This window comes from Misgurnus anguillicaudatus, chromosome 16 (assembly GCF_027580225.2).
Source record: "Misgurnus anguillicaudatus chromosome 16, ASM2758022v2, whole genome shotgun sequence".
NCBI lineage: Eukaryota > Metazoa > Chordata > Actinopteri > Cypriniformes > Cobitidae > Misgurnus > Misgurnus anguillicaudatus.
In genome coordinates, this window is record NC_073352.2 from 19,077,406 (window position 1) to 19,100,613 (window position 23,208).

The window sequence follows — 23,208 nt, forward strand, 5'->3', positions numbered from 1 at the left end:
CATTAAAACGATATAAAAATATCGTTTTATATTAAAGATAATAGCAGAGTTCACACAACAACTATAACGATAGCGATTTTGGCACATAATGAACGATAAACCATTGACAGCCAATCAAATCTATTTGAACTTGAAGTGCACGCGCACTTAAAATGCAGTAGAAAGCTCATTCATTGCTGAGCGAATAAGCATGAAGTTATCATTATGATGTGGTCACTCACTAATATATTTATCATTATAATTATCGTTATAATGTCCCTTAAAAGTTTTATACACTGCTGTCGTGTTATTTGAGCTGTTTCTGAATGAAGGCAGACTGCTGACAGCGAGTCGTGTTGGCAGAGTTCATGTAAAACTTCCTAATGTCAAGTTTAAAACGAATTTGTGCTTAAGGCGCGTGACTAAAACACACGCGCACTTCAGTTAGTGCGGTATAAATGCGATTAAAGCGTTTACATGGACGCATACTGCGATTATAAACGGCGTACGCCACCTCTTTTAATGCGATTATACTCACTGCGATTATGAGCTTAATCGCATTATTTTAATCGAATTATTGCGTTTACATGAGGTAAGGCATAATCGCAGTATTGCCAAAATCCCATTATAATCGCATTATTGGTGTGCATGTAAACGAGCTCATTGTCACGTTTTGGTTACTCAACTGTTTTGTCCTATTTTCTTACTATTGTCACTTCGGTTTAGAGTTAGATTTACATCAAATGACATCCTTACCCAGACCCAACTCTAACCCTAACGCCAGTCGACAATGGTTTAAAAATCAGAAAATAAAAAATAAATCAGAAAAAATAGTATAAACCAATACTTAAAGTGACATCCTAACGCAAACACCAAATCTAACCCTAAACCGAAGCGACAATGGTTTAAAAATAGGAAAAAGCAGTTGAGTAACCAATACGTGACAATGACACGTAAACAGAAATGTGTAATACGGTCACATAAAAACGTGGACTAACGTGACAGTGTCACGGAAAAGTAATTTCGTAATACAGGGTTGTTACAGGAGATGTGTGTCTGTGTTGCGATATTTAATGGTCTGCCCATTAACAAAGCCATCTGATCGATAAAGAATGCTTACATGTTTACATCAGTTTCATCATGATCGAATAAATGCTGCATGTTTTAAAGTACTGTATTTTAATATGTATGCTATTGTTGTTATAAACTTTAGAGACGTTTGTGAATGATGGTTGCACACCGGTCTGTTATTGTGGCAACATATCCAAGCCCCTAAACATGACGTGGCACAAAGTGAAACGTGATTGGTTCCAATATGTGTCAGTTATATGGCCTTTTTGGATTCAAAGCTGCCATGGTTTCCAGACCTTCAGTAGGAAGGAATTACAACCAGTTTTTAGACAAACCATCTGCAAAAAAAAAAAAATTATAGTGTGAGCACAAAAACATTGTTGCTTGAAATGTATTAATTGCTTTCTTATAGTTATCTGTGCATATAAAGAATAAAACAACCACTCACAAACAGTTGTGTCGTTTCTGAACTCACTGGATCCGCGAACTGTTCATGCAGTATGTGAACACAGAACCCTATAAACCTCATACCTCATGTGTAACCTCATACGGCAGAATAGTGCTGAGCGTATTTGGCCGCTATCTTCTTGTCTCTGTAGCAATAATGTTCCCATCAGTCTAGTAATGGATCTCCTCCAGACTTCATCAGATTGAGAAGGTGAATCTGGTGAGGCTCCAGGATGGTTTTGTCTGACCATTGCTCTTCTTCAGGAAGATAACTCTGGGCCTTAATGCACTATATTGATTTGTTAAGCTAATACATTTTTCTTTCTCTACAATGGAAGGTCCATATTCCATGATATTTCACAAAGGGCACTGTTGATGAAAGAACTAAAATTCACTTTTTCCTCTTTAAATACATTATACGGTTATAATAAACAATGTTAAAGCATAACACGGAGACATACAGAATGTATTGATCTATACATCGATCCACAATTCATAGGAAGCTCGGCTTGGGTTTTGGAATTAACAGTTTTGTTTCTTTCGTAAAAAGGTTCTGTATTTTCTCTTTCCCAGGATGGAAATTGAAACTGCTTTGAAGAAGTAATCAAATCTCGGAGGCAGTAAAGCCATTGAGTTTTCCCCTAAGAGCTCGGCTCACTTTGTTCTCATCTAAAACTTTTTTAAAAATAAAAGGATACTCGGAGATATCTCTACACTTATTCCTCACAGACCTTTTGGTCTTTTTCTCATGTCAGAGTGTTCTGACATCCACCAGACACAGAAAAGGTCAAGCAAATGTTAATAGGAAATCGAATTTTGACTGAACCGCTAAATGTAAATGGAAAACATGCTGTAGACAGGCTGTTACATGGCGCTCTGCACCACCATAATATGTCATCACCGAAACAAAGCCTAATTAGCATTGTTAATCAGCATCTTCATCTGTATTACAACAATTAATGGAACTGGAAGGCCATGCCACATCTTCACCATGAAGAATTCATTATTAGCAATCAGATTACATTAGACCAGGAAAAGCGCTTATAAACATGCTGTGACGGGAGAACCTTTAATGAGATGGCAGAGCACTCTGAGTGGCTCTCTTGCAGCAAATCTAAAATAAACTTCATCAGTTATGAATAGATGGAAATAGACTGTGCATGCTGTAATAGGCTACAGAATTTCGAGAGAGCGATGCAAATACTGGCCAAGTTATTCTGAGTAATCTATGTAAAATCATGAGGACATCATTATGGCTCCATTATAAAGAAATTCTTGTTTGGATAAACTAAACATTATTGTACATAATGTATTTTATCATACTTTATTTACTATCGATCAACCCAGTATCACGAAATTACATACCTCACATAATTTTTTTGTGACACTTGTCACGTATTTCCGCATTTTTGCGTGACCCTATCACGCAATTCTGTTCATGTGTCATTGCAAGTATTGGTTACTCAACTGTTTTGTCATATTTTCTTACCATTGTCGCTTCGGTTAAGGGTTAGATCTACATAAAATGACACCCTTACCCAAACCCAACGCTAACGCCAGGCGACAATGGTTTAAAAATCAGAAAACGTAAAAAAATCAGAAAAAATACTATAAACCAATACTTAAAGTGACATCCTAACGCAAACATCAAATCTAACCCTAAACCGAAGCGACAACATTTTAAAAATAGGAAAAAGCAGTTGAGTAACCAATATGTGACAATAGTCCCTTTCACACATACAGTCTTTACTGGTAATTTACTGGTAAATTGCAGTTAACATGTCATGTGTGAACAGAACCTTTCCGGTAAATCAGTGCTCCCAATTTACCAGTAAGACAGGTTGTAAGATTAACGGTAATTTACCGGTAAGCGCTGTGTGTGAACGAAAAATATAGCATTACCGGCATTTAGAACGGACGACGTCAGACCGCGCTGACAAAATCAGAATCAGAAAGCCAATCAGAAAGTTTTTTATACAGGTGACGCGGTTTCCCCCAGACTGTTTACGGACGTTTCCACACACATGTTGCTTAAAAGTCGAGCACACCTGAAGTTAACATCCACATTTCTTCACCAAAGTTGTTTAAAACAGCTTACCATCTAATTGCCAAATTGCCGACGTCCTTAGCACACCATCTGTGAAGCCTAATGTGCAAACGCGCAGGTTCCGTTTGACGCCGCCTAACGCAATGTTGTTTGGTCACGAGCAACTTCGCAACCGTTTGCCACAGATGTGAAAACAACAAAATACGGACCGTGGATATTAAGTCATAACCCGCCGTTTACAAATACGACACGGACGGAGCTCGCCGGCCGCGCGCCACAGGTAACTTCCGCTTTCTCTCCGAGTTTACCGGTATTTTGATACTGATGTGTGAATGATGTCTTACTGGTAAAAAGACGGAACGTCACTGCATGTGTGAACAGCACATTTTTGTATTTACTGGTAAATTCATTCTGGTAAATTCATGGTAATTTACCAGAATTACTGTGTGAAAGAGGCTAATGACACATAAACAGAAATTCATGATAGGGTCAAGCAAAAACGCAGAAATATGTGACAGTGTCACGGAAAAGGATAAAAAGGTGCGTATACGTACATAATTTCGTGAAACAGGGTTGCATCGATATATGGTATTCATTTGCTTACTCTAATTCAATCAGATCTTTTGCTGAATTTTATAATAGATTTGTTTTAAAGTCTAAAGTTTTAAAGTGCAAAGGCAGTTGGCATGAGTATATAGAGGTTAAGTGTTTTGCTCAAGCACAATGACTTTGGTCAGGTGAAGTGGCCCTTAAAAAATTTCACCTGTTGAACCGAATCTTACTGTTCACTGAACTTCCCGCCCCAGCTACCATTATTTGGCTTAGAAAAGGGGCACCAGCAACATTACACTTTAAGATGAATTTTAGCAACCAAAAAGCTAATGGTTTGACCTTAGCTCTAATGTGAAATGTACAAAATGCCAAAAGCTAAAGGTTAAGCGTACAGTATAAGGAGGCACTTAAGTTTTCACCATGATCACAGACTCATGGCTTTTATGTTATTTAGAAGCATTTTTCTTTCCCTGCATGCAAATGTGTGTATTATACTTCTAGTTAACACTTTACGACAAGGTCCCGTTTGATAACATTAGTGAATGCATTAGTTTAGCAATAAACTATGAATGAGCAATATTTTTAAAGCATTTATGTTTGTTACTGTAGTTAATTGTCTAATTGTGACAGCTTTGAATTTTTGTGTAGTTTTTTGAGTTAATTCTTAGCAATAACCCATGTGTTCTTTCAAAAATATGTGCTCATTCTTACTTCCACCTACTAATCAAAGTATAGAATCTGCTATTTAGAATACATACGGGCGAGACGCTCAAATGGCTGAATCCATGTTGCGCCTCCATCTTTGAAATACATTCGCCGATGAGCGACATTCATGGAAATTTATGCTCCGTCTTTCATGCTTTCAGACTACGCTCACGCTGGCCGCTTTTGAAGCTGAAGCCTTCAGAGGTGGCATTTATAGGCGGCATACGTCAGCATATTTCAGAATATTAACAATTATAAAGCTGACAATTATTCTTAGTGTATCCTAAATTGATGTAATATGTTTATGACATGCGAATGTAATGCTCAGTTAACTTAAATAAACCAGGCTTGATGACGTATGCAGCCGCAAATTAGGCCCGAAATGACCGGAGTCCGACAGAATGCAGCCCGAACCCAAACGTACATTTAGAATGACAGCTTTTTAAAAGCCCGAACCCGTTTACTGCCCGACATTATTTAAATGTGTGCACACACACAGCTTTTGTCAAGAATTAGTCATTTACACAGGTTTTCACATTATTTATTCATGACTAATAATCTACACGCCACTTGGAAGTTGAAACAAAGAAATAAAATAAGTCATCTGTAACATTGTAACATCTCATTCTAAATAGGCCTATGCAATACACTATAAATAGGCCAATAAAAATATTACTTCTTAACGAATTAAATTAAGATAATACATATTCTGAATTAAGATGGGTATTTGGCAATAACGAAATTAAGAGAAAGGCTCCACGGGATTTGCTTCGGCACTTCTCTCCATTACTGCCAACATAAGTCTATATCCTTTGTCTAAATTATGTATTTAAGACTCAATTAATATTTAGTTATACATTGAAAAACCTTTACTCACCAAGATTAGGCTACATGTTTTTGATGAGGAAAATTATTAAATCCACTGTAAATGGCTTCCGCGCGGTCCTGCGCTTACTGATAGTGCATCTAGCACCATTGAACTTGACCGCTCATTTACCTCACAAAGCCGGAGCGCAATTTTCCGCTGTTTTTCAAATTTCTATAAACAGTTGTTCGTGTTTGTGGCACAACTTTTTTATTGTGTCATTTTATATATTTTTTTCTCATTGTTTTTCCTATTTTTAAATCGTAGCTCGAGGTTAGGGTTAGATTCGGGGTTTGCATTAGGAAGTAATTTTATGCATTTACGCTTTTAGAACTATTCTCACCTGGAGTTGGGGGATAAAGAGTTGGGTTTGGGTTAGGATGTTGCAGAAAGTGATTCTAACCCCAACCCGACCAAGCGACAATGGTTAAAACGATAGGAATAACAATGAGAAAACAAAATATATAATTTTCTCACTAACACTCTCAAAAGCAATGTTAAATGTATGCTAAGGGCAACACACTTTCCAATGATGTGTGCTTTGTTTTATGTAAACAATACCATTGACTTTGGTCAAAAGAACTCAAACTTAGAAAGTCATGTCAGTTTTGATAACTATCAACTTCATATTGTTCAATTTAAGTAGCCTGCTGCTGGATTTAAAGGGAAATAAGAGTGGGAGGACAAGTTAGACAGGGAGTGACTGGTGGAGAACTGGGGTCTTGTGTGAATTAGCTAGAGGAGAAGCAGAGTCTGCCCCCTAACCTTCATTAGCCACTGTCAGTTGGCTATGTCAAATTGGACAAAGCCTGTCGCCAGATAGTGGCCGAGTGCCTGCAGGGAAAGGGACGAAGACAAATTGCAGCCACAAAGAGATAAGGCCGTTATTAGAATCCTTCCTATCTCCAACAAATGAGGAGAGAGAACCCCATTAAAACGCAGCCAGAAGAGAACATGACATCTCCGCTCCATACAATGCTGTCATAATGGAGAGTCTCCACTTCTCTATGGGTGGACCAGAGTTTGGCTCCAGACGTGATAGCCATTACCATCCCACACAGGATGTGTTAGTTTTGACATTTAAGGCTTTGAGGTGATGTTCTGGCAGTAGTATGAAAATGATACTTGCATTCAGTGACAGTGATAGATACAGCAAAGATGAGAGAGAAGAGAAAGTCACCAAAAGCACAAAGCTGTGCTTATTTAGATGAGAGCCACATGACATTTCATGATCACAGATGGACCGTTTCCAGGTGAGAAGGTGTGCAGACACAAAATGAACATATGGCAGGAAAAGCAGTTTAGGGGAAACACTCTTTGGGGTACAAAAAAGGTGCTCATGTATGCGGACCTCACACCACAACTGGCATTATGTGACTACACTGACATTTATGCTCTCTTTTGGACTGATTTCTTACTGACTATCTGCTGTATATACTGTCCTCAGGTACAAAAGCTGTAACTAAGGTGATACTTTCAAAAAGTACACCTTTGTACCCAGTGGCGGCTTGTGATTCCTCATCCGAGGGGCGCGATTTCAAAATAAGTGTTCGGAGTATCATGTGTGTGGTTTCCTTTTCCAAAATATGTGTCTTGCTTGTCAAGAGATCCTGTGTGCATCACATGTTTTGTCAAAATAAGTTCCTGCTGCACACACGTCAAAACCGTTTATGATAAAAGAGACGCTAATGTTCACAAAATACACACAAGACACTCCCTTAACATTAAACTCTGATTACGCATGAGATTATGCGAGTATCTGGCAAACGCAATCGTCTCTTTTATCATAAACCCTTTAGACGCGTCTGCAGCAAGCACTTATTTTGGCAGGACACGTGATGCACACATGATCTCTCAAAGTGCAGAACATATATTTTGAAATTACGAACCACACACATGTTGTGACAAACTTCGCATTGTGCGCACTCAAAAAAGAAGTCACCAGCCGCCACTGTTTGTACCCAAAGATTAATACCTCAAAGGTACACATCAGTTCCAAGTGTGTACATATTTGTACAGAAATAATTAGGATATTTTTACAACTAAGTCTGCACATATAGCAAATTTTTATCAATGAATAATTTTGCAGGACCAACTGTGATTTGTTGCTGTAAGTGAGATTGGTTGTTGGTTACCTGTCTTTATGAGGCTAGAGATTAGCCAGATGGTGTTTGCAGATCCACAGAGCTGATGTAAAGCACTACAAAAACAGAGGCTGATTGCTTCAGGCATGAGATTTTCAATAAAAACCTCTGGAAAATGTGAGAAAGATGATCTTTATTTAGATAGAAATCACATTAATGGTCCGATATTTCTTTTGCCCTCCTTTATATTCCATTTTCACCCCTAAATCTTACTATATATAACCAAATAGATCCTAGGAGATAAGTGACAGCTTGCTGTGTCTGTCCCGTGGGATAGACAGATGTTTTCAATGAACCCAGTGCTGTCCCATTCAGCAGATACACACACACAGCCAAGTTTCACTTGAACAATTTTCAGGTTTTATGCTCCTCCCATGCATTGCCTTCATTATAAGTGCACTAAAATGTTGGGAAAATCTCTTAAATTGATTTTCCTGCTCAACTGCATAGACAAACACCATCTTTTTTGAGGTGCATAATCATAATGCTCCATAATAGTAAAAGGTAATTACCATTCGACCTAACATATAGATCTGCTCTGTGATTCATAGAGGCTAATTACACACACTGTCAGCTCTTTATGTAGAACAAAGCATTAAAATCACAATGACACACTTTATGGCTTAAATTTCATGCAGTGTTAGATATTAAAAAAAACTTTTGTGTTGACCCCCTGATCTCACAAGAATACGTTTTACGAGTTGGCTAATTGGTCTACATTTCTATGAAGTTAATTGTGCAAAAATGAATGATATTCATAAAAAAACAATAACGAAAACCCACCCCTAGCCGACCATCACAGGGATCAAGGTAAATCATACAAAAATGTACAAAAAATATATATATTGTACCCGACCTGCTCCCTGGCCCGCATTTTTTAAAGTAATTGTAGTAATTGTTGATGACTCGTAACCGCAGACACTTGCTCATTTCGGAACAACTCGCACATCACTGGTCGCAAAATATGTACGAATTGCCAAGAGATAATGTTGACAGAGGGCTCTGCGAAATTTGAAAATCACAATCAGAAAAGATATCCTATTGCTAAATGTGTTCAAATTGTTACAAATAACTATTTTTTATGATTATATAAAATATATGATTCATATAATTTAAACACTAATTTAATTTAATTTAAGTATTAATTTTTGGTTAATTAAGTAGACATTTTTGGCTAATCTGCAATCGGTAACTTTTGCCTTAATGTGACCATTTCCGTTTGAAACAAAATCGCTAGTTTTTTTCTTAACGTGTGCTTCAGCACTGCTCTTCTTAGGCGGATAAATTTTATAGTTTGAGCTATACAGTATAAGATCACTGCATCAGGGCGGATCTGTTATTGTAAATCAACATGACAAGTATGAGAAGAACTGTACGTTAAGCCCGGGATACACTGCAGGATTTTTGCACTCCTATAAGATCATTACCTTATCACACTGTACGACATGGATCGTTTAAACTCGGGTACGACAAGCTTGTACACTGTACGATCGGAAATTCAAAATTATCCTCCGACAAAATTCTGGCAGTTTCAGCAATTTTGAGACACAGTCCTGCTTTGTGACATCTCTCTACGATGACCGGCAGATCAAAAACCAATAGAAGCATAGAACCCAAACAGCACACAGGGAGAAATTAGGGTTAAGGTCAAGGTCACCTTAACTCGAACCCATAACTCTCAGGTTACAGGCCTGACTGTGTTCTATATGTATATGTTTACTGTTGTGAATCAGAGTAATGTAAGGAGACAGTGTTAAACATGTATTTGCTCAATTACAGATTTTTTTATAATTTTTAACAAAAAAAGTGACGGATTGCAACTTTTAAATTACCTGTTAGAAAGTGTAATATGTAAAACTAAAGAAACGTAAAAGTAAATTCTGATGCTAACTTCACTTTATCCATGCATGCAGGGTGTTACTGTGTAGTGCTTATTTCAATGTTTAATTTCAAATAGTACAGTGTTTAATTATCTTGCTTTAATTTGTTTCCTGTGTAATTCCGGATAATAATATACTTTAGGTAGAAAACAAAACATCTTGTGGCTTTTGGGTAGGACACAGAAGCAACAGTAATCCAATATTCTGTTCACATTCAGAGTTGGAGAACTTAAAACTGCATAAAACAACTTGATATTCAACAAGTCTAAATAGTCTATATTTTTACTGAAGTGCAAAAGCTTTTGCTAAATTTGCAGGGATTCTGAAAAAGCTCTTACCCAAACTCTTACCCACTCATATCAAACACACGCTCACCCGTTTGCTGAGAGCTAAGAAAAGAAATCTGAAGGAGAGAAATGGGAGTGGTACAGTGAAAGGCGATTAGGGTTCCCAACGGTGGCCATGGTGCAGAGGATGATTGATGCGATTAATAAAGTTGTCATGATCATTGCTCCTAATGCCAATCTGAGAGGCAGTGACGCAGTGACTGTTGTCTCACACTAGCACTCTGGAGTTTATCTACTTTATCTACAGCAGATCAAAGTCCTTTCGAGGTACTGTAGAGCTCTTCAATTACTGTGTTTTAGGGACCAGATTTTTAAGTCATTGTTAGATGTTACCCCTTTTATTGTAAATGATATACTCTCTTTAGGAGTCCATCTCCTCTAAAAAAACCTTGTTGCACTTAAATCTTTAAGTTTAATCAGCTTAAAATATAATTAATTTGAACTTTCTTGACTAATGAAGAGTTGCTATAAATTATAACAACACATTCTCACTCCCCAAGACGTCAAAATCTGAAGCATGTTCAAACGCTTTCAGCGTCAGTATGAAGACGCGAAGGGTGCCCCTATGCGTCACTATATCGACGAAATGGAAACTCTGTTGCTTTCAGGAATCCCGGAAGGTGATGCAGTCACGTTATGCGACGATCGGCAGGATCATGCCGCTTCTGGATGGTAACTACTCAATTTTTTCCCAATTTTTAAACCATTGTCGCTTGGGGTAAGGGTTATTTTATGCATTTTAGGTAAAGAGAAAGACTTAATAGTGTTTAATGTCCGTTTATCTTATTGATTTAGAAGGGTTTGTGTTATATTTTTTTCAAATTGTTTGGTCATGCAGAAGAATGGCGCTTGTGGTTAGGTTGTGGATGTGACGTATTTCTCTCAATGAGCACTAACTGTGTTAATGCCTGTTTGGAGATCAGTCTCTTCTCACATGCTCATCCAAAGTATCATGCGTTATTTTTATTAGCATGCTAACATGTGCTTATGCTAATTAGTATGATATAAAAACGTTTTATATAAAATAACAGAATGGAGTTAATCAGACTACGCTAAATCGAGTTATTCAGACTACACTGAATTAAGTTGAGGCAACTAATTGTGTATTGCCATTTACTTTAAATTGAGTTGGACTAACTCAATGTATTTTTATTGTGTAAAGCAGTTTTTTATGAGTTAGGGGTACACATTCATATTGGATGGAAATCCTGCCCACAATTTTATTGAGTTAATCCAATGAATCATTTTTTTCAGTGTGTCAATATAATATGATTATATATCATTATATATCACTGATCATACTGATGTGAAGAATAATGAATTATTTTCTTCTGCTATTACAGTATCTGTAAAGCCTTCGGCCACAAAGATTTTCGGTCTCAAATCAAATGTAATGTGACATGAAGGTCCAAACTTAAAAAAAAAACAAATAGATGGTCATACTTCATTGAGCAGCCTATAATGGGTATGTGAATTGAAAGCAGTGTTTGTGCTTTCCTTGACATTTAAAAGGTAAAAATATAAAAACACTTTTTTTAGGGTCACAATTACCACTTTTATACCAAAACCACACACCTTGAAAATGCTTTTTTGTTTGTTTTAAAAATCAATTGTAATCTCAGAAGACAAGAGCTAATTTTTTTACTTTTTTTTTGACGTGATGGCTGATTATACATTCTGAATTGGCCAGTGTCTCAGATGAGCTTTTGTGTTGAATGCATTGATGTAATCAGACAGTATGCTGTCTTATTGTCTGTGGCTTGGGCAAATAGAGCATCAGGAAGGCTTGATCAATGATGATATGCAGTTTAATTAAACCTGAGTTCACCTCCAGGTCAGCAGGAATACCTGCAGGCAATTGACTAGAGTGGCTAAATATGCAATTACAGTCTTTAGTAATTGCTTATGACCTAAACTGTCAGTTCTGTTTTGGCCATGTCTAGTTTGGGAGCGCTTGAAAGGAAATTACTGAATGGACAACAATCAAGCAGTCGCTTGCATTTTTTATGTTAGACTTACATTAGAGAAGACAAAGTTTGTGAGTGAGTAAGAAGACGGATTACATGGTGGTTTTAAATGCCTATTATAATCCCACTTAAAGGTATAGTTCACCCCCAAATTACAATTCTGTCATCATTTATCCACACTCATGTTGTTCTAAACCTATCAAGGTATAAAGGCCGAAGTATAGCCCATTATTTATGTCTACGCGAGGGTCATGCTTTTTCTGTGGCAAACTTCCCTCCTTACCCCATCCCACCGCTTTTGTCGGACACATTTTATACGACATTACAAAACGCCTGAGGCTTTAGGAAGACCACTGTTTTTCAAACCTTTCTCCATCTATTCCCCAACCCCTTACACTCCTACTAGGTTAGATTCATTTGACTTTAAATAACCATTGCCCTAATTTTCCAAAAATGGAAGAGCACAGTGTATCACATAATTAATTTGATTAGAGAGTTTTCATCTCAAACCACAGCCTCTTGTTTCTGCACAGATACACACTGGACGTGACAGCACATCTGCCCGCAGTGCAGCTGTTTCAAATAGTTTGTGCAATATCACCTTTTCCGAGGTTTGTCATCCCGTCCTCTGGAGGAAAAGTGTTGCCCAGGAGAATCGGTGGGATGGCAACAGTTTTATGGGAGCAGAACACAGCATCACGGGTCATTGACCGAAAGGTTAGCAATAAAAAAAACATTAACAATCCACATCATGCCTCATTATTATGGCCTTCGCACGTGCCTTAAATCTTCCATGGAACTAAATCTAATGAAATGCTGTTGAACTAGTAAAAAAGTATTTCAATGACAACATTTTAGCTGTTCATAAGCAATCGTCATTAGACCACCATGATGAAGATTGTCTCTGTTTCTAATGCATAGACACTCATACCATCATTCATCATGTGACAGCAGGGCTAGATTAGTTAAGATGATGTTTATTACATGAAACACCCCCCATACCGCCTGTCAGCTTAGTGTCTGTTGCAGACTGCAGCTTTTCCTGTCTCACTCTCTCCCACCTTAACTATCCAGTGCAAATCCCTCTCTCCCGACCGACTCTCTGCTCAAAGCTTTCAAATTCAAAGCTCTGTAGATTTAAAATTGTACCAACTGAAACATAAAAGCAGAAGTTATACACACACATCCAAACACACAAAGTCTGTAACCCCTGATAAGAACAGAAGAGAAATGTACCGAAAATTAGATGCATCCTAAAATATCAGCATTAAGGGTGCAGCAGGTGAAATTGCTGTATTTTATTACATGATATCCAGTCATCTTGGATTTGACATCTGTAGTACTTCATTGCTAGCATGTAGTGCTGATGTGATATGTTTCTCTTTGAAAATGTTCATTTACATTTTACATTTGACACCTGCCAAGTGTTTTCCATGAGCTGTGATTGGTTTATTCCCAACCTATTCTCCAACGCATATGATTGCTTTGGTCGTCTGTCCCTTTCACCAAATACGACCAATAGATGCATTTACTAAATTAGCGCCTCTACCGACAGCAGGTGAATATTTTGGGGTATAATTTTGCTATGATGACATGTACTAGGATACGATTTTTAAATTTAAACCACCAGAATTAATTGTATTTTATTACACATTACACTATTCATCCATTTAGGGCAAATAACATTCCCATTTATTTATTATATGATATAAACACAGCATACAAAACAGTCACAACTTTTTAAAAATGTACTTAAAATATTCCAAGTGTATATCGAGGTCAAACGATCAATTTATTTTATGCAAAAGTAATGACAATCCGCTGTAAATATCAGATCCGGTGTACACTAATTCAAAAACTGCCGCCAGAAGAAACAATAATACGTCATCTATGATTGTGAAAAAGCATTGGCTCTTGTGTGTCTCGTGACCAATTGCATCATTACATTAGCTAAGAATGTGAAGCGCTATTGGCTCTTATGACCGGCTATGTTGGTTTATATTTGAATTAGATCTGACTGTGCGTTTTGATCACAGATTTCTTCATATAAAGTAATCGTATGGCTTCAGTTTGCAATGTTTGCAATGCAAATGGTTTGTAATACTTTTATACTGTTTTATGCAATAAATACCTGACTGTACTTTTACTTGTGTGTTGTGTTTTATATGGTTGAGAAGTGGTTGGGTTTAGGGTAAGGGTTAGGGTGAGGGTGGGGTTAGATAAAACCATAAATGTTTATGAAACCGTTTCTACGTTTACAAATTCATAAAATTAAATGTGTCTAAAGCCCTATTCGGACGGGATTAGTTTTACAGGGGGACCTCTTTTTAGGCTTCCACTCTTAGTGGACTATGATTCATAGGTATTCCGTGTATATTGTGTTATTTATTAATGTATGGTGTTTTTTATGTAGTTTGTATTGTTTGCGCAACTCTATGTGGCTCTGTGAATTGCCCCTTTGGGGATAAGTAAAGTGTTTGAAACTTGAACTGAATATTAAACACTGTTAAGACTGGCCACTGTAATATCAGTTTAAGGTAAACTCAACCTTATTTTGTTCAACTCTGTAATGTTAATTAATAAAGATAATAAATTGTTAGTAATCATTATTTCTTCATTTCGTTGGGTTTATTATAAGCAGACAGTTATATAAAACACGTAGGCTACTTTAGTGGGATTTGTATAGGTTCTTTTGATTTGTTAAAATTAAATTAATAAATTACATGTTCTGTAATAATTTTACATTTAAAGCAAAATATCAAACCTTACAAAGACGCGTATCCAGAGCTTGTGCTCTTCTGCAACGCCCAAACGCATGAAACAAACACTCCCATCTCTGGAATAGCCTGAGAATTTTAATCCCAACCGAAACGGTACATAAAATCACAGACGTCGTGGGGGACACGTTGAAACTCAGACGTCGTTTGGAAAACTAATCCCGTCCGAATAGTGCTTAATCTGATGTTTAAGACAAAAACCTTAAAACGTAACAACAGGTTGTATAAGCTACTGACGCTAGTGGACACTAATCCCTTAATACGTCACTTTATGTCGTAATAAAGTGCTTGCACAAAGGACCTATGAGGTTGTTATTTTTGGAGGACAGTCTGTTCCTCCTTTAACCGTAAGATCTTAAAAAATATTACCAGGGTCTTTCTCTTCCATGTTGTGTCTAATGTGTCCATTCTTGATTCTCTGCATCCAAAAAAGTTACTATGCTAATTTAAAAGCATGTGTATAGGTCATTTACTATACCGCTGCTGCTACAATCCAACTACCACTGGCAACAGTATCCATGGCAACTGGCATTTTCTGCACACAGTCAGAATCGAGATATATAAAATTTCAAAACATTACATTATATTTCTTCAAAGCTCTGCACGGCGCATTCATGACTTACTTTTGTGTAAGGCAGGAACGTGGCACTTAAATTTCACAACTAAAGAACAATACTCTTTGTAGTGATCAAGAGACTTATTGTTGTATCCTCACACAAAAGCGCATCTGTAATACCTCAGAGACTGTGTCATGCCAATAACAGAGCAGAATAATTAAACGGGCTATGGGGCCAAATCTCACAGGAACAGAAAGAGAAAATCACTTACTGCCAATGATTAGAAACTGTGCATGTGACATCCCAGAATGCATCAGTCAATGCGTTGATTTATAAGATTGAGAGGGCTGAAAACAGTGGGGTTCTGTGGGACTAAAACCTTAAAAATGAACATTGACATACAGGAGAGCTTTCTTTAATTATTGACATTGGAATTTTTCATATTACTTCCATATCCTTGACATATAGGGCATTTGCATAGTACCATGAGTGAATACGAAATGGGGTTTAAGCAGCTTGGCAAAACAATATTTCTCTCTGCCTGTATGGCCAGATCCTTTAATGTGAGACAGATACTTAAATGGACAGATTGGTTGAATTATAGCGTAATACTTTTACACCTTGGGACAATGTGCTCCTTGACAAAATAAAAAAGCATTGACAAAGCCTATTTATAGAAAATATGCACCATGAAATATGCAAGAAAATCACAAACAACGATACAAAACACAGCTTTTTGTGATTTATGCCTAATCCACATACTCAGTGAAGAAAAGATAAAGAGAGAAAGATGAGAGCCAGCAAAAGAAAAGATTATTCTGTTTACTGAAAATTTTGGCATTTGTGCCTTTTGCTGTGCTGTTTCTGAAATTTGAAATATTCAAGGGAAGAGTGGTTGTGATCAGAACTGCTGTGCAAATGATGATTATCTGTCAAGTTGACAATTTAACTCTTTTAAAATTGAAAATGAGTTGGTTACTCACGTTACTCTATTTTGTGATAAATGAACACTTGCAGACAAGCGTGCAACCCCCCATGGTCCTGCGACGTTAGATCAAAAATGTCTTGTCTGTAGGGCAAACAACTGTATGTCTGTGTATGTTTTGATGAGTGCTCTGAAACTGATCTCTATCAAAAGTCATTTACACAAATTGAATTATCTAATTATTAATTTGGTGTTTTTGAAGAAACCTATCCATATTTGAGAGGTGATAAAAAGAGAACTAATGAAGGTAGGATGAAACAGGGTTTTTTGTTTGAAATTTGATATATTGTATGTTTATATATCTTAAGAAGTTCTTTGAACATTCTTTGGAAGGCATTAAACTTTTGTGTTAGGGTTAGGGTGAAAAATGCTGACGCTGCTTGGCAACCTTTTTTTTAAACGCTGGCGAGGAAAAAGTTAAATGTGTTTTTATTTGCACCCCCCAAAATGTTTATGTTTTTAGTGCTGTAGTCCAAATAAAAACATTTTAACTAGATAAAATACATTTACTCTAGGCCTATAAGATGTTGAATATTTATTGATAATTTAGGTGCGTCTCATAGCAGGCCTAACCTAGTCAATTTGAAATATTTCAGTGGTAAATTAGGGCATGGAGACCACCAAAACCAAAGTTGTGGATGTCCAGTTTGTCCTCTGTATGAAGAAGGAGCCTGCCAGCACGAACAGACCTGAACTTCTGCACACGTGCAGGTGTATTTACATGCCAGAACACACACAGCCAGAGATCGAGATGAATGAGAGAGAGAGAGAGAGAGAGAGAGAGAGAAAGAGAGAGAGAGAGAGAGAGAGAGAGAGAGAGAGAGAATGTGGAAAGGTTTAACCTTTTAAAAACAATAATGATTTCTGCCTGAACGTCCAGGCAACACCTTCACAAACCAAATAATATGATAATGAATTCACTTTCAAATGTTATGAAAATAAAGACAAATAAAAAGTGGAGCCGCTGAACTGATCTATTTTATCCCCACTTCAAGTTTAAAACAATTTACCCAGTTTCATCACAATTTAACTACAATTTTAATCAATAACTGGTCCAAAATTTAACAAGGACATGAAATATAATTTTAAATGAGTAAGAAATTAATGTGTGTGTTAAGCTGTAATTAAACTGTTATTAAGAACTCTATTAAGGAGAATGCCACCAAACTCAAGAGGTTTTTTTGGCCTTTTTTTACAATAAATGACACACAAAATCATTCATTTAACTATTTAGGTACAAGCTAGACTAAATCATGCAGTGAAACAAACACAAATCATATACAGTATTTACTCCCAATGGGGGAAGGAGCAGACCAGCAGTGTCATGAATTAAACATGAGCTGATTGAAATGCCTGAATGTTTTTCCTTTTAATGTCTAAGTAAAAATTAAGAACATTTTGTTTGCACATGATTGAAATGTAAACACGGTGTACCCTGAAACTGTATACTGTATTTTGCCATCAGAGATATATTAATTAATCCTGATTAACATAGCTCACATTGTTATTAAATAGCCACAGATTTATTGCAAATTACTATTGCTTTAGTAACTGGCTGTGCTAATGTTGTTGTTTTCATGTTAAATTGTAAGGTGAATGCTGACTGCATGCTGGACCCTCGGGAGCCTTGGTTTCCGGTCACAATATCAATCAGCTAAATGAGATCGGTCCATTAAACAGCTTTAATTACCTAATCATTGAGGCAGGACAGAAGCGAAGAATCAATTAAAAAAGATCATGCGATATATGGCTTGTTTTCAAGAGCAATATTTCCAAAGTGCCGCTCATAAAAATGACTGACAGGGGTGCTTATGAAGTCACGGTGTGTTCTGTTTGAGAACATTTCTGCAATTTAAGCGAGATTTATGCTCATATTGATTTAAATGACAAGAAGATGTCAAGTCCCCCAAAAAATACAGGTGATGGAAAGATGTGCGTGGACGGTTCCTGATTTAATTAGGGACACCCATGACCTTGTTTGATAGTTGACTGCTAATTGAATGCCATGATCAATGCGAGTTGTTTCTATTAGACATATACTGTGTTCTCCTAAAGTGACCACTGCTACATAATGACCTCACTGTGTGATTAAAACCATCCCTAACAATTATTGCCTATGATCTATTTGACAACACCGGGTGAGCCAGGGTGAGGTAATCACTATCACGATGGAGCAAACAGGGCACAAATGAACTGGCGACGATGAGCGCTAAGAGCCCACGGTTCTGATCTAAGACGTAATAAAAGCCAATGGAGTAATAATAGCTTCTGAATGCTGACCTCCTCACATCATGTTAAATATGCATTTGGGAGGGGGGTGTCTGAGTGCATTGAGCATGTTTCCACAACATTAGAAATGCTTTAAGACATGATTTTAACTGAATAAAGACATCCATTTTGGCAGGTTTTTTCCACTACACAGATTAGAAGGAGCTAATCTGGACCCTTCAGGCATAAACAGATATGCAAACACTCAGACATGCAGTTTTGGGGAGCTCCTATAATACATTGCAGCAAGACAGATATACGCACATTCCGTTCCTATGGTCTATTATTACCAGCCATCCCTGGAGAAACGATATGCTTTTGCATAGGAAATTATGGATAACACTCAAATACAAACTTTATACCAAAGTTTCCATTAGAATGCAAAATTATCTTATATTCTGAAAAGCTCACCTGGCAAACAGAAACAGTCTGGTGCAGGGGGGTTTAGATGCTATAGAAAGAAATCTGTGAACAATAGAAGCCTCTGAATATTTCATGGATGTGGTGTGGATACCCTCATGAATTTTTCAGCTCAGAGACAGATTGGAAAGGTGGGAAGGGAATGCCGCACTGTAGGTAGGTAGGCTGTAATGGCATCCATGTTGGTTCTGCATGATTCATTTCACTTAAATCAATGTATTTTTTAGTTGTTGTTGTTACTTTTTTAAGTTTAATCGATGATTGAAAAGTTGTACTTGAGGGAGTTTGGGGATGATACATTTTGTTCATTTTTTTGTCTTTAAAAACTTTCAAATCAAACTACATTGCCTTCAACAGTGTTGGGGTAGTTCATTACAAGTAATGCGCATTGCATAATAAATATTAGTAACGCATTAAATTATAAATGTAAACATTAATATTTGAGTTATTTTTTTTTAAGTAATGCAAGTTCCTTTTCAGTTTAATGAATTAATTTTAAAAATAAAATAATGTACTGAATTAAACTGAACATATTAACCCACTCCGTTTTTGAGTCAGAAACGGAGATGGCAGACCAGGGGTAAGTTTCCCGAAAAACGACGTAACTCGCTGCTGAACCAACATAGTACGATGCATAGTTGGAGAAACGAACTACCTTGTCACGACTGTTTCCCAAAAGCATACTAACTTTGTTGCACATTCGTCGTTTGGACTATGTTGGTTTAACAACATAGTTGATGATGTCACGTGGAAAAAAAGTACTAATCTGTGCAAATCGATTTAATGTCATTATTGCTGTAAATAACATTTATCTAATCGGAAGACTGATTTTGTTCTTGTGATTTAGCTATCTGTTGTTTATTTTCAAGATATTCAATTCATGCACTCTTACGTATCTCCTCCCAGGGATTCCACAGGGTCTTAAAGCTTGTATAACTGCGCACATGCATGCGCAGTTTTCAAATGCATCGCTTTAATTCTGTTTACAAACTTAAAGTCGTAAAATAAAATTTTTATATATTAAGTATGATGGATATAGACTGTACTGCATGTTTTTTACTTATTTTGTTCGAAAGCATGATCAACGTAAGTCTACATATGATAATAACAAGGAACTATGCTTCTAACCACAGGTGAAGAGCTGTCGTTCCAACCACACAACTTTGCGATGTAGTTTGCGAATGTCCGCTGGAACGATGGTTTCGGGAAACACCTGCATCGGTGAACTATGCTGAAATGATGGAACTGAAATGCTTTCGGGAAACGCACCCCAGAGCTTGACATTTTTGTGATCATAAAAAAACACCTGCAAGGCCTGAAAGAAATCAAGCCTTAGCTAAGTAAGAAAACGTAATGCAAAAGTAACTTAAAAGTAACGTAAGTATTACTTTGCATGAAAAGTAACTAAGTAACGCAATTAGTGACGTTTTTGGGGAGTAACTTAATATTGTAATGCATTACTTTTAAAAGTAACTTTCCCCAACACTGATCTTCAATGTGTTAGTTTAGTGTGTCAGGAGATTATGGGTTGTACTTGTGAATACTGTATAAAGCAGAAATTTAGATTTTTAAATTTGTAGAATATTTTCTCAAAAGAATATATACTGTATACTATTAAACAGTTTGTCTGCTTAGGGCTACTATAGAAACATGGTGGCACGAAGTGGCCCACTTTGTAAAAATGGCTCATTGGAAGGTAATACAAACAATATAGTTCATGTTGTAAGGTATTCATACACCAGTGATAATATAGTTATGTATATTATATTGCATTTCTGTCAAGAGATCCTTCTAAAAGATACACAATCCATCTTTAAGTTAGGGGAAAAAAACAATACGTGCATGTGTCAATTTGTATGGTAGACATAAATATATGGGAATATATGTGCATACATATGAACATTTCAGACAGATGTAAATTTCAGCATCCATTAAATGTCTCTGGCAATCTGATCAATATCAAGCTAAATGCAGTTATACGATAACATATTCTACTTTTTCCAACTGCTTCAGTTTAGGAAAAATTCCCCAGCGATTCTGTTTTTTGCTTCACAACACCAATAATTACTTGCTGAGCCTGATTTTTTTTTTTTTTTGCTTTAAAATGCCCACTTAGTATTATGTTTGGTACATTTCAGCATTAAATTACAGTGTTAAAAATATCAGAATCATGAGGCTTTATTACAATTGTTAGGGATAGCCATGATATGTAATTCACAAATAAGTCTGGTAAAGCTCATCTAATCAAATCCAGTGAGCTGTGCAAATGTCATTTCCCATTTTAGCATTTAGCAACTTCCTGCAGAAACCCTTCTGCGAGTGCCAGCATAATACATATAAAAATCCTTGAACTAAAAATAATGAATGAAACTACCTTTCCTGTAGGGGATGCATGTGTATGTATGCACAGAAAGTGAGAGAGAAAGTGCGATTCAGTGAGATAATGTATGTGCATGATTTGTGTTTAGAAATAGACACAGAAAATCAAAGGGTGTAGATTCATTCGAAAACTGTATGTGAGAGAACTTGTTTTGTTGTCATGAAAAAACAAAAGACAAGAAGGGAAATCCTCAAATTATATTTTATTGTTGCTCTGAGGGTTTATAACACTCTCTTTAGGTGACTGGGAATTCATTATTCCCATTTGCTGGCACATGTAGAAATTATGCAATTCGAATTGTGCCATCTGTGCAAATAGGCATATAGTTCCGTATGCAAGTTTTTATGAGCCAATCACCTGAGCCCTGAATGTCATGTGAATAATCACTGTGGGTCCACAGGAAAATGATGTCATGACCATATTGTGCACATAAAAAAAAACTCATAGGCCTACTAGTGGCTGTTTTGAGCTGTGAAGTGAATTTACACGTTTCTATAAAATAAATGTAATATAATTAAATATTTAATTTCTTTTATTTATTAACTGAATAATGGAGAAAGAGTTTTTAACCCTCCAAATAGTGTAGGGTTCCATGCCAACCCACCAAACCTTGACCACTCGTTCACGACATTGTGTATGGTAAAATCTGAGACTTTTTTGCAGTATCATTCTTGGAATTAAACCCCTAAACCCTTGTTAATACACAAAGTAGACACAAAAAAATTATAAAAAAAATTCATACTTTGAATGCACTGTACCTCACTTTGGATAAAAGTGTAATGCCAAATGCATAAAATTGGATCTGAGACAGGGCATTCTGGATTGACTTTGGATTGATTTATGGTCTATCTGTGTTCTTTGCTGAACAGCCATCACGTCACGTTGGTGACAGGAGTTAATAAATTTCTTCCTGTGAGAAAGCCCAAGTAATCCTGGCAAAATGCCCGCCGTCATGGAAAGATCTTAGATAATACTTTCGGGAAGCCTGTTTTGGTATCCATCTTTTAAACACTAGAGGGATTTTCACAGTTCACTGACCGAGTCTGTTTTATCGCTTTTTTATGGCTTTCAGATGCGTGATTAAACTGAGTGATTATTAGGGGATTTTGTATACAGTAAGTCTGTTATATTGACCTATCTCTCTCTCTCTCTCTCTCTCTCTCTCTCTCTCTCTCTTTCTCTCTCTGACATGTTGAGTGTATGGCAGGCAATGAGGCTCATTTGTAATCAATGGAGAGACTTTAACTGAAAGAAAAATAGGGCAAAATCTTAATTAAATCTTAAGGGCTTGTTTTAAGACAGACAGGTCCCATATTAACATCAATCAAGTAAACTCAAGGAAAAGTTAGAGACGCTATAAAACAAAACTGTATTTATCATTCCAAACATACAGAAAGACAATGAAAAAAGAGAGGAAAATACCAATATGGAGACTAGCTATACAATGTGCAGTGGCATAACACAATCAATCAGTCTTGATATTGATGTTTTGCTATATTTGTTCACAGGGAGTTCGTCACATTGTCAATTGAACTGCTTTTTAAATGGTTGCTACCGCTGGTGGCTCTGAATCAATAAGCAGCATCGATGTGATGTTTTAGAGGCCTGTTCTTCTGAACTAATGCATTTTGGTGACATTACTGCACATTTAACTGTCGTGGAACAAAGACAGCTGTCTTACTGCATGTATAAAATGACACATTTGTTTTTTTCAGTATACGAACATTAACACCTTAAATCATTTTACAAAAGGACTATATTTAAGATATAGCACAGACTTTATAGCATACATGTATAGGGGAGGGCGGGGCACAACC